Genomic DNA, 16,995 nt, shown 5'->3' with positions numbered 1-16,995 from the left:
CAGAGGGTAACGTGTCGATAAAGAGACAAAGGAAAGGCCTCTAAGTTTGCATGGTTACCTTAGGAGCTAGCAAACACATCTGCACACCCTTTTTTTTTTTTTTTTGAGTAGTATGAGTTTTCACTTTAATTTGAGCTATTATTTGTAGACAAATGTTGTGTTGATGGAGGAAGGGAAAAAGATGTGTTACATAGTTTCAGAAGGAGATAAGTATCTTGATAAAAGAAGGCATAGGAGGGCAGCAGCATAATTAAGCTGGACTGACTATGGAGGTCATGGTAGAATAACAAGTATCAAAGGATGTAAAAGCAGAGAAGCGTTGGCATGGAGACTGGTAGGCACTTTAGTATTAAATATAGCACATTTCAGATGGAAACATAGAATAGAGCCTGATCACAAATACTGCTGGATTTTCAGTAATTCATATTACCGAAACCTAAATGAAAACCTTGGTCTTTTGCTGTACTGAATCAATATTTTGTCTCAAGTAGGGAAAAGTTGTTATATCTTCATAGGTTTTGAGGCTTGTAGTTAAGTTCTGTTACATCTTGTATGTCACAGAACATTGATTTTCATCAGGTTATTCTTACTAGTGTCCCTTACAGTCTTTTAAAAAGGGGAGTCCTGTTTCCTATTGAACCATCATAGTTGTGATTTTGTTATTATGTTGTGCACTATTGTGACGAGTTAGAAGATTCTGGGGTTTGTCCTCCAACTGGGAAAGTATTTCAGAGATCTCTGAAGACCAGATATTATGACCTGCCCCAGAAGGCAAGGGTAACCCAGGTTCTTGTTAACAGATCGCCTGGGGTAGGTTAGAGCGAAACAAAATGGATGGGTGTTTGTAAATATATTTATATAGGGTTTATTTTAGAACAATACAGCTGCAATGGGAAGCAAGTATGTAGCCATTTTTTTACTATTATCTGTAGTAATATAGCAGTATGAAAGCATAAAAATATTACAGGAAGGAAGGAACAAAAAAAACAAAGGAAGAGTAAAAATATTTCATCACCCATAGACCTTGCAACAAGAGTTTATTGTTGCAATTTAGTTGTGCATTGGCTGAAGTGATGCTCTTGATTCATTGGGGGTGATGGAAGAAGTCACACAGTGACAAAAAACACAAAGTCCATTGAGGTTTTTTATGCTTAGACTAGGTGAAAACACTCGGGTACCATGACTGGAGGGAAAAGTTTTTACTGAATGATATAATACTGGGTGATGAGACATTTCAGGAGTCTGACACCTTCTGATACATTACAGCTGACTAGTACATCAGCGCAGTTGAGTCAATTATAGCCTATTATGGGGCCATAATAGGGGAGTTATCACAATTGAGTTCACTTGAGTAAAGACAAGGAGACAGTACTCTGCCTCACAGAGTTTGCCTCTTTTTCTTATCTTACTCAACTCCCAGTTTGTCCCCTGAGCTGGTGCATGTTCTCTCCCTCTGCACCTGGATTGCTGTGCATGAGGGCATCCTGCCCCCTAATTGTTCCAGTCATCCCAGTCTCTCCCACATCCTTTTCCTTAGGCCTGGGATAATTGGGAAATAGTGCCACCTTGATTTCACCTCAAGTCTCTCACCAGGGAACAGTTATATAAAATCCTGCTTTTGCCTATACAAGGATTTTGTTGTTTCTTAATTGTATCTTGAAAATAGCTCTTCACAGCTTAGTTGGCTTTGAAAGCTTTATTTTCTTAAAGACCATACATGAAAGAATACAGATTTGTTTGTCTGTCAATAACCATAAAATAGATATTGGCAAATTGACCACATCTCTCTTTCACCTGGTATTAGTTTTCAATGGTCTTTACAAAATTACTGAACATATGATTGGGAGACAATACTTGTGATATGTCCTCTTCAACAAATAATTTAATTTCAATAATGTAATTCATTATTAAGTACAAATTTATATAAAAGTATAGCAATTTATAAAAATATAAATAAAAATAATGAATAAGTAATTAATGACTGCCAAGTCATTAATTATACCCAAGTCAAGCTTAGGGCTCCATTTTAAGTGAGTACATGCTCTAGCTGCCAGATGTCTGCTAAGTATTGTTAAAAGTAAAAGTCACTACAAAACCAGTAGTCTAACCTAGGCTGATTCTGAGTTCCCTGTGGGTGTTTGTGATACTTAATGTGAATTTGTGTGTGCGTGAGTTAGACTGCATCTGACCTGCATTCTTCATATATGAGATGAAATGCATAGGTACTGTGTGTTTAGCATCGGCAACAGAAGAATCGCTCAGAGTTAACACCTTAGAACCATAGTGCTGACAGTGAAGACAAGGAGGTTCTGTAAGAGTATAAATGGCTGTTTTCACATTTCTATGTTCCACTTACAAAAGCCTGTATCTTTCATAATTTTATTTTCCTTGGGAATGTACAAGTGTTTGTGCACATGTTCATGCATGAAAAATTGGTGCCATTCAACTAAAGTTGTACATTCAACCAACTAGTACTGGGTTTGCAGGGCAAGGTTTTGTAGCTGTGGGGTTACCAGGATGGTTTCCATGAGAAGGTATTGGAAGCATCCTTCACATCTAACAGAGACAAGGCCAGCAAGCTCCAAGACAGACATGTACCTGGTCAAGGCCCAAATCCATCAGTGATGGTGGTATCATCTCTGAGCTATTATATATAAGAAGCAGGAGAAAAAATGCCACAACTGGAGCAGGCCTGCTGGCAGGATTTGTGACTCTGGGGGGAACCATGCTGGAGAAACAAGCTCCTGACAGAATGCACCCCACTGAAGAGGTCCGTACTAGAGCAATCTCTTCCTTCAGGGCTGTACCGCATGGGAGGGAAATAGTCTGGACCAGTTGTCCCACAACTGCAGCCTGTGGGAGAGATTCATGTTGGAACAGTTTGTGGGGGACTGTAACCTGCTCTCCCATGGGAGTGACTCCATCCTAAAGCAGGGCAAAAGAGTGAGGCATCATCCCCATGAGGAGGAGGGAACAACAGAGAAAACTTGTGATGGACAGACCACAACACCCATTCTCCACTCCACCATGGCTCTCAAGGATGAGAAGGGACAGACTGAAGAGGGAAGTTGAGCCCAGGAGGAAGAGAGGGGTGGGGGAAGGTGTGTAAGATTTGTGTTTATTCCTCATTATCCTGCTCTACTTGATCAGTAATACATTAAATTAATTTCTCAAAGTCAAGTCTGCTTTACCCATGATGGTATCTAGTGAGTGATTTCTCCTTGCCTTTGTCCTGACCTTTGAGTGTTTTGTTATACTTTCTCTCTGCTGTCCTATTGAGAAGGGGAATGATGGACACCTGGAGTCTGCTCAGGGTCAACCCATCACACTAGCATCAGGTCATTTCACCCTGTTTAGTTCTGAAAGGCAGCCACTTCATTTCACACTTAGAAATTTTTAACATGGCTTCTGTTTCCAAACTGAGCTGTGGTCTCTAGGTCTCTTTTTGTTCCTAATTTTCCCTTTCTAGTTTTTGCTTGGCCTGGCCAAGTTTAGTTAAACTTATTTCTGTGATAAAAAGATTAAAATACATTTAATTCCAATCTGATCCAATCTTCTTTTACAATTTTTTCATGTAGTTGTTTTGTTTTCCTCCTTCAATGTGCAGATGTTGTTTTTCTTATTTTATCCTGTGTGAAAATGGCATTTTCAGCTCTAGAGTACATAAGTAGGGGTCTTATGCAGTGTGTACATCTGATAGGGGATGATGTAATGGAAGAATTTTAACATTTATTTCACCCCTCTCTCCAGATATTCTTCCCTCTCATTTAAAAGCTAATTCTGTGATGCTAAACCAACTTGTAGGTATAAAATCTGACAGAGAGGGTTATATGTACATGTATATTTTATCTAAACAGATAGTTAGGTATCTATCTATCTATCTATCTATCTATCTATCTATCTATCTATCTATCTATCTAATCCATCTAATATATCTATTTAGATAGATTGCAAGGATGTTTCAGTCCTTTTTTTTTTTACATTCATCACCATGGGTTACTTGGGATTATTCAGGTTGGAAAGGATCGTAAGATGTTATTAGTCCAACCTCATGTTTAAAAAAGCTCCCCCTTGGGCCTTTTCTGAAGATGGCTGTGATGTTTGCCCATTTCCCATTGTCAGGGATCTTTCATGATCACCATCATCTTTCAGAGATTGTGGAGGATGGCCTTGCAAGAAAATCAGCCCCTTTCCACTTTTTCTTGAATGCTGTTTGTCTAGACCTGTGGACTTCTATGGATAAAGTTGTCTTTGGCAATCTCTGACTTGATTCTCGTCTCCTGGTCTTAGTCTTTCCCTATGAATCTTGCCTCTAAGCATGGAGACTCGGGAGAAGTGGGGATAACTGTGGCAAAGAAGGTATGGAGTAACTCATCCTCATCTGTGTCTGCTCTTGGAAACCACCCACATTCTTCAACAATGTCTCTACTTTTTCTTTGTTCAGACCTTTATGGTTGATGTAAAGCAAAAGCTCATTTTACTTTTGAAACATCCAGTTAAGGTGGGGTTTTCCCTATAGCATCCTAATGCCATGCCCAGGCAATGCTTCCAAATTTTTGCTATAGTCAGTCCCTGCATCATTCTACCACCCTTGCTCTATCATGAGTTATCTGCCAAGGCAGACTGGTCTCCTTATTTTCCTACCTTTTCACAGAGTATTAGGTTAGATTTTTCTTGCATTTGAAGGCTGCCGTCCTTAAAGCTCTACAGTTTCCCTGAGCTGCTCTTTCATGTTCCCAGGACCGACACATCCAATAGGAGTGCTGACATTTCTGACACTCACAATGGGATTTGTGGTGTAACTTATACAGCAACTGGCTTTTTCCTAGTTTACAGCTGATTTCTTATATTTGTTATGTGAATTTAGGGTTTTAAAACTTGATAATCACTTAACAGCGTCTGAACCTGAATATTCCCTGACTGAGAAGGCACTGAAACTATGAGCAAATAAAACCTGTTTGTGCTGCCTAATTCCAATCAGAATTGCGGCACTGTTCCATAGTATCTCTGCTGGATGAACCAGAACTGGCATATCCATTGATTTCTACCAGCTGTTTTCTGCCAATTCCAGTTCCTGACAGGTAGCAAGCTGTGTAGCTGGCAGCAAAGAATCGCAAACAGTTCAAACATGCCCCAGGGAGGGCAAGTGCTTACCCAAAACCCATCAAGGAATTGCTATTATGCTTCACAAGATACATATACATTCACCACATCTGTCTCCTATTATTTGTACTCAGAACTGACAAAGGACTGAGATAAACATGTGCCTGTTTAATACTGTACAAGAACAAGGTGTTTGTAAGAGAAAAGAATTGTAGATATTTTGGTGAATAATTTCCTAATGAAACTTCTTTTATATATTCTGTGAAATGTTTTTGTAGCTAATCCATACTTTAATAGACCAAGTTATCTATTCAAATACCAAGCTAGCTTATTCAAATACTTTAAATCTAAATTTGTTCATTTTCATCTGCTGCTCTGACAATCTCATAACATAGCACAAGCAGCCTTTATCTGGCGACCTGCTGCCTTCTTCATTTCTTTTTTGATTTTTCTGAGAGCTTTCTTCACAATGAACCAACCAGAGGATGCTGTAAAATGCTTTCTGAAATATTAATGGTTTTGCAGCAAGTCACCATGGCTTGACAGGCTCCCTTTCTTCGCATGAACTAGCAACTGACCATGTGCAGGCTTCTAGTTCATTTCAAATACAAGATTTGCCTTTGGTTTTGCTTCTGTAATGAGTCAAAACATTCTGTTATTAGTTGATGCAAGTCAGATGATGAATGATAAATTTTTAAGCCATGGAAACACATTTGTTTGTGATTCCCTGTTCTTCTCCATGTTATTTTAGATAAAAGTGGGGCAATAAAATTGAAGGAAGTTTGGTGCCCATAAATTCCTTGGAAGCGAACAGGAGATGAAGGATTGAGTATTTTAAAAAGAAAGCTTTATTAGGTAAAACAAAGATATGTTATGGTGGAAATATTAATATGTCTCTGTGGGAGACCATATTTTGGTAATAGTGTTACAGGTCTCAAAACCTGTCCAGCGATTGTGTTTTTAAGATCTTGAATGGGTGAACAGCCAACCAAAATTACAGTATGAATTCAGGCATCTGAAGTCCATATCACCTCCAACCGAAATTACAGTATGAATTCAGGCATCTGAAGTAGAAATGTTTAGGTGCCTTCTATCTAGTAAATAATACTGAATGTAGCAGGTATTACAGTATTATGCAGAAGAGAGAAATTTGTGAAGCTGACTGCTGGCTTCATTTAGGAGCTGTTCACATTCAGAGCCCCAGAATTTGTATGTATTGTGCAGAGCAGGGTTTTTTTTCTGATATTTTTTGGTTGTTTTTTGTTTGTTTGTTTGTTTGTTTGTTTTTTGTTGTTTTGTTTTTGTTTTTGTTTTTGTTTTTTGTGTGTGTGGAATTTTTTGGGAGGGGGGTTTGTGTTTTTTTTTTTTTGGGGGAGTTTGTTTGTTGTTTTTTGTTTCGGGGTGGGTTTTTTGGTTTTGTTTTTGGGATTTTTTCCTCCTTGAGGGCTACACAGAGAGTACAGATGCTCACTTTGTAACTGATTTGGAGTGACAGGGGTTTAGTGTAGCCCTGCAGTTACTGACCTGAAGCATTCATGATTCTGTGCCTAAAGCAAGAAGGAATAAATTATTCTACAACCTTTCACTGTCATTTTAAATCTGTAAGGGAGCCGTACAGTATAAAAACTTTAAGACTGAGATTCTATTGTTAACATATGATTTCTCTAAGTCAGCTGTCAAAGATGGAAACATTTGCCCAGTGTAAGTGTTGTTAGTTATTTTTCAATCAGAAACCAATAAAACATTTTATAAAGGGATTCTAAAGTGCACCTGTTAATTACAGTCATCATATAGTCTTTCAAATGCTAATGGTCTGATTCAAATTTCACTTTGTTTAGTTGTGTTAGAAGTTATGATTAAAGAATGGTATAGCTTTATAGTTGTTTTACTGCCATCTGTGTGCACCAGGCAATAACTCTGTACAGATGGTTGTAATTCAGAGACAGGTTGCCACATGCAAAAAAAGTATGTTTCAGTTATTTTAATAAGATTTATTGCAGCAGTCACAGTTAAACGCTTGAGCCTTAATGATAATTGCCACTAATCCTTCAAGAAAAATGATCAGAGTTCAGTAAACCACAAGAAGCAGATTAAGCGATAAGCTTCAAAAACCTCTCACTGCAAAGGTATGGTTCCTTTTGCATTTCATGTTTTCTCCCCCTCCCCTTTCTTTCTTAAACATTTATTCTTATACCTTTTGTCTTGAAGCATTTGGTATAAAAAGACAAGAGATTTTTTCACTCATCTTTTGTTTTCTTTTCCATGTATGGATGCTTATGTATATCAAAACATCAGGAGAATCACAAATTAATTTAATTAAGTGGTAACTAATCTGACGGTAAAGGCAAGTACCTCACAGAATTCTCAGTTCCTTTACATTAGAGACTGGGCCACATTCAAACCCCAAACATGCCCTTTTATTTCTGTGTCTGTGATGGCAGCAGTGATTTGTATTCTCCATTTGGGCTGGCATCTTACATCTCTATTTGGCTTCTATAATCAATAGTAACTTCAAAAACAATACTCCAGGCCAAGACTAAGAGAACCTTTGTAGTATCCTAAGGATTTTCAGGTTTATACTCTTCATGAACTGAGAGGAAAAATGTCTTGTGTGTGTCTCACAAAAGTGTAGCTGGAATATCAGTTGGTGCCTAACAGTTTTATTGAGCCTTAATGCTACAATACCACAAGAGATTCAGTACCTCCTCTTGAGTTTTATCTTCGTTTATTCTTTATTTTCTATTGGATTGGGAGATTTTCAGCTAAATGCATGTAGATGTCAACATACAGAAGTGCAATATGTATGTGTGCATATGTGCAAGGGTGCAAAGGTGCAAGTATGTGGTACATGCATACAGAATGTGTATTTATTATAAATCACCTTAATTACAGATGGAATTACTTAACCATTTGCTTTCAGATATTACTCTTGAGCTTTTTTTTCAATATCGTTCTTAAATTTTAATTTAGACAGGTCCCTTATTTTGTGGCTGGGACAAGTTCTGGCATACAACTGATAGGGAGTATGTGAGAGCCAGATGAGGTCTGGAGTCCAGGAAAGTTATATGAATTTCTTTTTATGTGCCTGTCATAATACAGTTTTGACTTGTGATGTTACAAAAATATGGAATTATAGTGCATACATGTATAATAAAAAGATTTATACTAGACAACTATCTTAAACATTTCAGAAGGAATTGTGATCATTGTGGCTTGTTTTTCCTGCTTGCTGTTGTTGTTAAGCTTGTTCCATAAACTGCTTTCACCATCTATACCTTGAATTACTATAAGCATTCATGGAGAAATCACAGATGGCCCTACTATTAACTAGGGCGCATTATAGCAGTAATATTGAGTGATTCAGTATCAATTTGTTTTGCAAAATAGTGATTTTGCTAGCAACTAAACTCTAATATAATGAAAATTATGGGAGTAGTGTGTAAAAAAAGGTTTTCCTTTTCTTTCGTGTGTTTGACCTCTTTTTTTTTGTAAGACTCTCTTGCTTTGCAGATGAATTTCAGGACTAGAAATATTAAAAAAATGGAAAAAAAAGGGCAGCAAAAAATGACCTTTTCTCTCATCTTTTTGTATCTTGTGAAATACAGTCTTGCAGTGCCCCAAGGTGAGAAAGGTTGTCACTTTTTGTCTGACCGCATTATTGTTCTCTGCCACCATGAAGTTGTATTTAAGGGGAAGGGTGCTAAATTGTATTTTCACTCAAGGCTGTGATGAAATGGACTGAGAAGCTACCTCAGTTTCTGGATTGTTGACTCTTTGTTGCTTTAAAAACTCCAGTTTCTAGAGAAAAAAAATTGCCATACTCCTATACAATTAAAAAAAAAGTGTACAGGTATCTTTGTCTCTAGAATAGGTTTTCTGAAATCCTCATTTAGATTGTGAGTAGTAAACATTTTACGATTCTCTTTCAGACTGAGAGCATTTAAAATGAAACATCTTCATGAAGGTTACTGAAACCATGTAGACAATAGCTTCCTAGGCATTTTAATACATACACTCTTTTTGTTAAAAATTATCCCCATGGGGAGGAGAGAGTTGAAAAACTGAAGGTTGGTAAGGAGAGAGAAAAATGAGTTGTTTTTAGAATTGTTTTCTTTTAAAGACCAACTCTGCACCTGGGAGATGTTAGAAAATACTCAGTGAAAAAATTCAGTACTTGTGTTTGCTTTGGTTTGTTTTCTGTCTGCTGAAAAAGAAAAGGAATTTTCTCAGAGTAGATAACAGGATGTTGTTAAGGACTTAAATGCCTTTCCTACAAACTGGGGCCTCATTGTAGGTGGGGAAGGGAGATAAGAGTGTCCTGAGATTGTAGAACACCGCCTGGTGAAGATTTGTGCATGCTCCAGGCTCTTGGATATGCAGGGCTCTGGCCTTATCCTTTTTGCCCCTGCTAAAATGAACTTAGCAGTGCATGTGTCTCCACCTGTTTTTTTGGAATCCTCCAGCCAGTGACATGGAATAAATCTACTCTTTGCTCTTCAGACATGGGTTGTGGTCATCTTTGTGTAACCTGAAGATATTTGCTTTACACAATCCCAGGGATAAAAACTTAATGCCGTTCCTTGTGGCACCTGTGACTGGTTAAATTAAAAAGTAGCATTAGCAAAATATTAAAATACTCTCTGAAGACTCTAGAAGCTTACCTGAAGAAGCTGGCAACCAAAGCAGGTAAAGGCCAGCAGACTGCAGATTAGTCTTAGAGATACTTCATGGTATTTGCCACCTGCCAGCAACAAGCAAAGACTATTCCTGTTGTTATTGAGAAGTTTCACTTTCCAGCCTGGAGAAGTAAGGAGGAGCATGGAGTGGAGGAAGAGTGAAAACTGAGGATACCTCCAGGATTACCAAGTGTATAAGTATTAGAGCATTTTTATGGCTATTTTGGACCACTGAGCTATGTGAAGAAGCTGGAGAAAGCCAAATAAATGGCCTTGAGCTCCATAAGTAATAGATGCTGTTTCATGTTGTTTCCCTGGCCTTCTCTGCTCAGCTTGCTGCAGATCAGCAGCTCTGCTGGTAACAGCACAGCACTATAGGATACTTTGCAGCAGGATTGGCTGCACCATTAGGAAACAACAGACCTGGTATTAGAAAGGTGCAGAAAGTTGACTGTCTGACTGGAACTGGAAACTTCCAGCCATACTGGAAAATAAGCTTAAAGTCATATCGTAACCAGCAGTATTTTAGCAGTTCTAAATGATCATGCAGGGGCTCTAGAGAAGAACTGCATCCCTTTCTGTCCTAGCCTTACCTGCTGTGTGTCTGTCTCTATGTACAATAATCTATAAATATGTGTGAGCATCTGTTACTATATTCCTTCCCATCTTCCCTCCACAAGCCAAGATTTCCATAGTCTGCTGCCACGGCACTTGTATATGACATTTTGAATGCATGAAGTGCAAAAGCATGACATTTTGAATTAGAAATTAATTTAACAAACGTGTCTGTTGGAAAAACGTTTAGATCCTCAAAATTTGTCAAATGATATTTTAAAAGTTAAAAAGAAATTTCACAAAATGATTTAACAAAAGTTAAATGCAAAAGTTAAGGGGAAAAAATGTTCAACACTTGAGAGGCATTATGAGCCTAACAGAGAGGACATGAATATGAGGAATGAGGCAAGTTACTGCTTAGTGCTGCTGTTTCATTTCTGTTCATCCTTTCATGTTTAAACTTCTTTGGAGCAAAAAAACTCACAGTATGGAATCTCCAATGGTGACTCAGTCTTATGTGCAAAGTTGAATGCAGTAGACCCTGCACACTAATGCAGTGTAAGCAGTAACTATTTACGATTTTTGAAGTGCTGAGCCAAGTTAAAAAATAAGCTAGTTGAGAACTGGCAAAGTTGTCAAATTATGTTATTGTGCAGATGCAAAAAATTTCCAAATTCAATTGGCATGCAACACAAATAGATGCAAACTAGTACATGTATTTAGTTATAGCATATTACATAGAAGCTTCAGTCTAGTGACCTTGGATATTAGATTAGACTGCTCTAGATAGATTAAAAACTGAAACATCCCTACATACTATTTTAAGTGTTAATATTTTGTACTTTTTGAAAATGAATTTTAGAAGGGACTAAATTGTATGAATGAGTTCAAAGCTCCAAAGTGCGTGCTTCTCTTGCTTTCAGATTCATAAAAATTGAGGCTAATATTGTGCTAAGGTCTAATTAAGATCATCAAGCTTCCTGCTGCTTGCAAGACTGGGGCCAAATGATGGCATCAGATAAGGAAAATAGATGAAGAACTTAAATGCTATTTGGTACTGCAGGTTTTCTTTCACATGTTGAAAATGGACAGTATTTCTCTACTTGGTACTGTGGATGTGACTCACTCTAATAAGCTTCCTTACTACCCTGGAATAGCAGTGAATGGACAAGATTTGGTATCTTCATACTGAAAACACAGGGAAACAGTTCTCTGAGAGTCACAAAGCATTTCTCTTTCTATAAGAGGAGGAGATGAGGAAGATAAGGTTCTATTTTGTAGTTACAGTCTTTTTTATTTTTGCAAGTTCAGATTTTACAATACCTTTTAGAATAAACAGTTTGGATGGGGTCATTTGGATTTCACATTGGATGACTTCTTCAGTGGAGGTCTTCTGGGCTTCTGCATATTGCTCTGCTTTGCTAGGAATTGTTCTGTCACAACATGATCTGACATTTGACGCATGTGTAATATCAGCATTCCTCATTATTTCAGAATGTACAGTGGAGTAATATGTTCATGTTTATTAATTTAAAATCCTATTTGCTATGAGCAGTAATAACACTTAGCAACAGTCATTTTCCACTTCATTTGATACCCTACTAATTTTAACTGCATGAGACTATTTGTGAGTCTGATAGCTACACTTTATATCTTCTTCATAGTTATTTTAATTTTTTTTCATTTGTTGATTGGTTGTTTAGTTTTTTGGGGGGGGATTGTGTGGGGTTTTTTGTTTGTTTGTTTGTTTGTTTGTGTGTTTGGATGGGTTTTGGGGTTTTTTTGTTGGTTTTCTTGTTTAATTTTTGGGTTTTTTTTGTGGTTTTCCTTTGTTTGTTTGTTTTTGGGTTTGGGTGGGGGTTTTTTGTTTGTTTGGGTTTTTTGTTTGTTTTATATTTTTGGGTTTTGGTTTTTTGTTTTTGGTGGTTTTGGGTTTTTTGATTGAAGCACTGATGGGATCATATAAGATTTCAATATCTGACCTCTTTGAGGTCTCTTAATCTTAGTCCAAACATTTGCTTTGTCTCTGTACACAAAATCTATGGACTTCACAAATTGTACATTTTCTGTGCAGGAGTCTTGCTAGTGTTTTTTAAATTTCATTTGGCATCCAGACTTCCTCCTAATTCCTTAATCCCAGAATTCCAGAGTGGCTGAGACTGGAAGGGACCACTTGAGGTCATGGGGTCAAAGTCCCCTGCTCAAGGAAGCCATCTTGAGATTGCTGCTCTGGACTGTGTTCAGGTGGCTTTTGAGTCATTCCAAGAGGAGACACTTCATAACCTCTCCAAGTAACCTATGACAGTGTTTGGGAACTAAGAATAAGAAAGTGTGTCATGATAACCATCTGGAGCCTTACGTGGTGCTTCAGTGTTTGCCTCTGGGCCTTTCTCTGAGTATCACTTAGCAGAGCCTGGCTATTTCTGTGTCACCACCCTCTCTTCAGGTATTAGTACTCATGGGTAAAATTCCCCTGAACCTTCTAACAGACACAGTTTTCTCAACCTTTCCTCACAGGAGAAATACTCCATCTCCTTACTCATCTCAGTGGACATTTGTTCGACTTTCTTCAAAACTACCATTTCTTTGCCATACTGGGAACCCCAGAACTGGACCCAGCACTCTTGTCCAGCCACCAGTGTACCCTGAAGGTCTCTCCGTACCTACTTTCATTCTCCTTCTTTTGTAGTTTATGTTGTTTCTGCTGTTTTTAAACTATTTTCTGTTATTTTTCAGCAAATCATACCATGAGATGGGAAAAGAGTCCAGTCTTCTAGAGCCTGTGATGTTTTTCCTAGCACTTGACATACACGTGGGAAGCAGAAGAAAGGCCAAGACAACCTATAGAGAGACAAAGGAATGCTTTGATTATTGGACGAACAAGAAATTTCAAATACATGACAGGCTGAGAAAATATAAATGTCAATGCAAATTGCAAAATGTATACATGAATTAGCAAATTTTTCTTTTTGTCTTTAGCTGAGCGCATTCTTTTAATCTCTACTCCTCTACCCATCCTTATCCCTTTGTTGTCAAGTAAAATGTATATTTGTACCACAGTTAAGCACTTCTGAAGCATTTTAAATGCTGGTATTTCAAGGTATCTAGTGGTTTTTGTTTCACCAACAACTTCACTAGAGGATCTGTTCCCTTTTAAAAACTGGGTTTCAGAGACAAAGGGAAACTCCATGATGCCCAAAGGTAAAACAGTAAGCCTATGACAAAGAGTTGCAAATAACCATACAGCTCTGAATTCTGATGAGCCAAAAAGTTACATGATTCTTTTCCAGTAAACTTAGTAGAAGTAAGCATCCAGACTTCTTTCTTTAAGAAAAAAGTACTTAAGCAAGGTCATATGGAGGTCAAAAAGCAAGCTCATTTAGTGTGGAAACTGGAGCAGTCGGCTCTGCATGTTCAGAATATATAAACATTCCAGAAAGTGGCAAATTCATACAGCCTCTGTGTGTAACAGCTACCTAGAGCACCATGCTTTTTCCTGCTTTCATTCTTTTTTTTTTTTTTTTTGTATTCACAACCAGGCTCAAGATCAAATTTAATGTGTTAATGTTAAAAATTTTATCTAAAAATTACAAAGGCCTTTTTATTCCTAAGGATGACATCAGTGACAATTTGCTATAGATTTTTGTCAGTCTTGGAGGAGTTGGAGTGTTTCTGATTTTTCCTTGGTGACTCCATTTGTAAATCCACCTACCACTGCCGTTGTGATCAAATAAATTATCAAAATAATGTGATCATTATTTGGGTACAGTAATTTTCTCCACAGGGTACTCACCCCCCTCATCTCTGTATACACTTCCACTTTATCAAGTCTATCCTTTTACTGACCTTTTCATGTAATGAAATCTTCCAGTTATTCTTCCGGCTATTAAGTGTATTTTTTAAAAGTTTCTGCACAGTCTTCCTCGGACCTACCTATCAGATGTCCTTGCTTACCTTCTATTTCTGGTTTCCCTTAATGTCTTCAGATATTCTTTGGGTCCTTTGAAGTTTCTTTTGGTGTTGTGTCTCTCCCACTCCCCCTCTCCCCTGCCCCCAAATTAGTCCATAGTTCTGTAAGACAAAGCCTCCCTTTTTCAGAAAACACAAGCCCCTTTCAATACAAGTTTTATCAGTCAATTTTTCTTTGCCACGCGACTGCATCAAACACTAAATGAGAAAAGTATTCAGGCAAGAGAACCAAACAATATGTAGGTGAGATAACAGGAAACATGAATTATACCAATATATTGCATAAGTTCAGAGTTGTAAAGTCTTTTCTTCTTGCCCAGTTACACCTTTTTTTTTTCCTCTGGGAGACATAAAATTGGATTACAAATTCTTCTTGGAAGAGGGGGTGTCTTTTATTTGTGCTTTAATGCACCTAGCACAGCATGTAAAGAACCATATCATTAAACATGTAAAATTTCTTTTTTCTTTTAAATAAACTTTAAAAAAAAAAATGAATAACATAAAATTGTATTTTAGTTTCCAGTTTTGAACTGGCAGTAAAATCGCATTTATTAACTTTGCTTTCCTTACCTTAGACTTATCTGTGAATGTCATTGTGTTGTAACAGTTGCCATTGGTTTTGGACTTTACAGAAATCTTTTTTGCAGTAGATAGAACTTAGTAGATTGTTGTCACAATACAGAGCACGTGTAACAAATTTTGTTTATAGCAAAAAGAAACTGAAATGCTGAAAAATGAAAATGACTTTTCACCAGTTGATCCATGCCCTTTATTCTCAAGAAGGCCGTGTAGAGAATTGTTAAAGAGCAACTTGTTTTAGGACTGCCCTGCTGTCAGTAAGATCTGCAGTTGAAGAAAATGGGACATGATTGTTTCTGCCACAAAGCAGCACTTAGCCATTGTGTAATTGGGTGCACAGCAAGTCTGACTGAGCTCTCCTCACCCACAGAGTGGGGAGAACAGGTGTGTGGAAAGACTCTGACCAGGGGTGGCAATGGTCACTTGCTTTCCCTAATCCTTCGATTTTCTCTACTTTCTTATCTTCCCTCCTTGCTCTCTTTCTTAAGAGTAAATAAAAGTGAATTATCATTTTGGTTACCAACATTTGGTTTCTTTTGTGTCTTGATCTTGTCCCAGGTATATTTGAACTTTTCCCCTCTCTACATATGCAGGTTAGGACAGGGTGTTGCCATGATCCAAGAAACTGGGGCATTTAGAACAACAAATTGGAAAGGACTAGCTCATTTTTCTTACATATTTCTGCTCATTTTTCTTGTACATTATTTTGGAATTCATTAGCATAACCAACTATGGTGGTGCACAAAGCATAACCAAGAATATAGGTCTGATCTGCAAAAGTGTGGCCCCATGGACTGATGGTAATAAGGAGCTCTGTATTAATTTAAAAGCCTGCAAAAAGCCATTCTGTATTTGCATCATCAGAACCCACCATGGCAGACTGAATGTCTGGCTCCTTAAAGTAAATTTGTTTATCTTTTAGTTAGATAGTCATCTTTAGCGATGCTGTGATTATCAGGCCAAAGGTAAATAAAAACAATAGCATGGACACAGAGATCAAGACAGTGTCATGTTTCTGAAGGAGGGTCTAAAGTACTTCCTGCTTCTACCAATGAAAATAATACAGATCATCATAGAACTTGACATAGAAAGCCATAAGACTTATTTCAGCTTCTTTGTTTTTTTTTTTTTGTGGGCGCTGGATTTCCAAAAATAAAGTCAACTTTCCAGAAAAGAAGGAAAACAAGAAAGGAAGAAGAAAATTTGAGGCCCTGCCTGATTTTGGAAGAATCCTTTTTTAATAGAAAAAACCTTAATAATACCTTACATGAATACACAGTTACGTTCTCTACTGCTTGATAAGGTCTCCCCTCTTTTGGTTAGATGTACTTATAAATTTGAAGAGGAAAAACCCATTCATTTTTATTGCTGTGAACAAATAGGTAAAAAATATATGTTTAGTAAAAAATATTCTGGTACCAGAGGTTGTTGCTTTTTTCTTTACACAAAACAGAAATTAATGTCTTACCTGACTTCTGATTGACCATTCAACATTATTTATTTCAAAGCAATCTGGGGTAATTGAAAGGCTTGGGACTTAAAAGTTTCGAGGTAACAGGGAAAATGAGTGCAATATCCATCAGTTTGCTCCTTAGCTGAGGTGGCTGTTGGAAAGAGATCGTCACTTTCCATAGAAAGCCATGTGTAAGGTGATGCTTCCAGAGATAATCCAGTGATAATGATACTCCTTTTGCGAAATAGGTTATTTTTAAAGATGAGGATGATGATCCTTTGATTTAAAACTAAATCTTTTATATATGAAAATATAGCAGTATATCCCAATGGAAATAGGAAATTACCAAAAGGCAACCTTTTGACTTTATATAATTAATGGGTAAGGCATTTTTCGGGAACCTGGTCTTCATGGCTTTGGACTGCAGATATATTCAATATGACTGGCATTGAATTTCCAAGGAAAGGGAATACCATTGTATATCTGTATTTAACTTATACTGCAAGTAATAAAGCTGATATTTAATACTTGGCTTTATACCAGTCTCTGAGAGAAAAATTAGGAGATGTTACAGACTTAAATTTCAATTTGCAAGTTTTTTTGCTGTTTATTGCCTTCCTTTATTTTCCCTCTTGTGTGCCTTCATACACCTTGAGCTAC

The sequence above is a fragment of the Camarhynchus parvulus genome, chromosome Z, assembly GCF_901933205.1.
Source record: "Camarhynchus parvulus chromosome Z, STF_HiC, whole genome shotgun sequence".
NCBI lineage: Eukaryota > Metazoa > Chordata > Aves > Passeriformes > Thraupidae > Camarhynchus > Camarhynchus parvulus.
The sequence above is the reverse complement of the archived record's forward strand: the minus strand, read 5'-3'. Positions refer to the sequence as shown.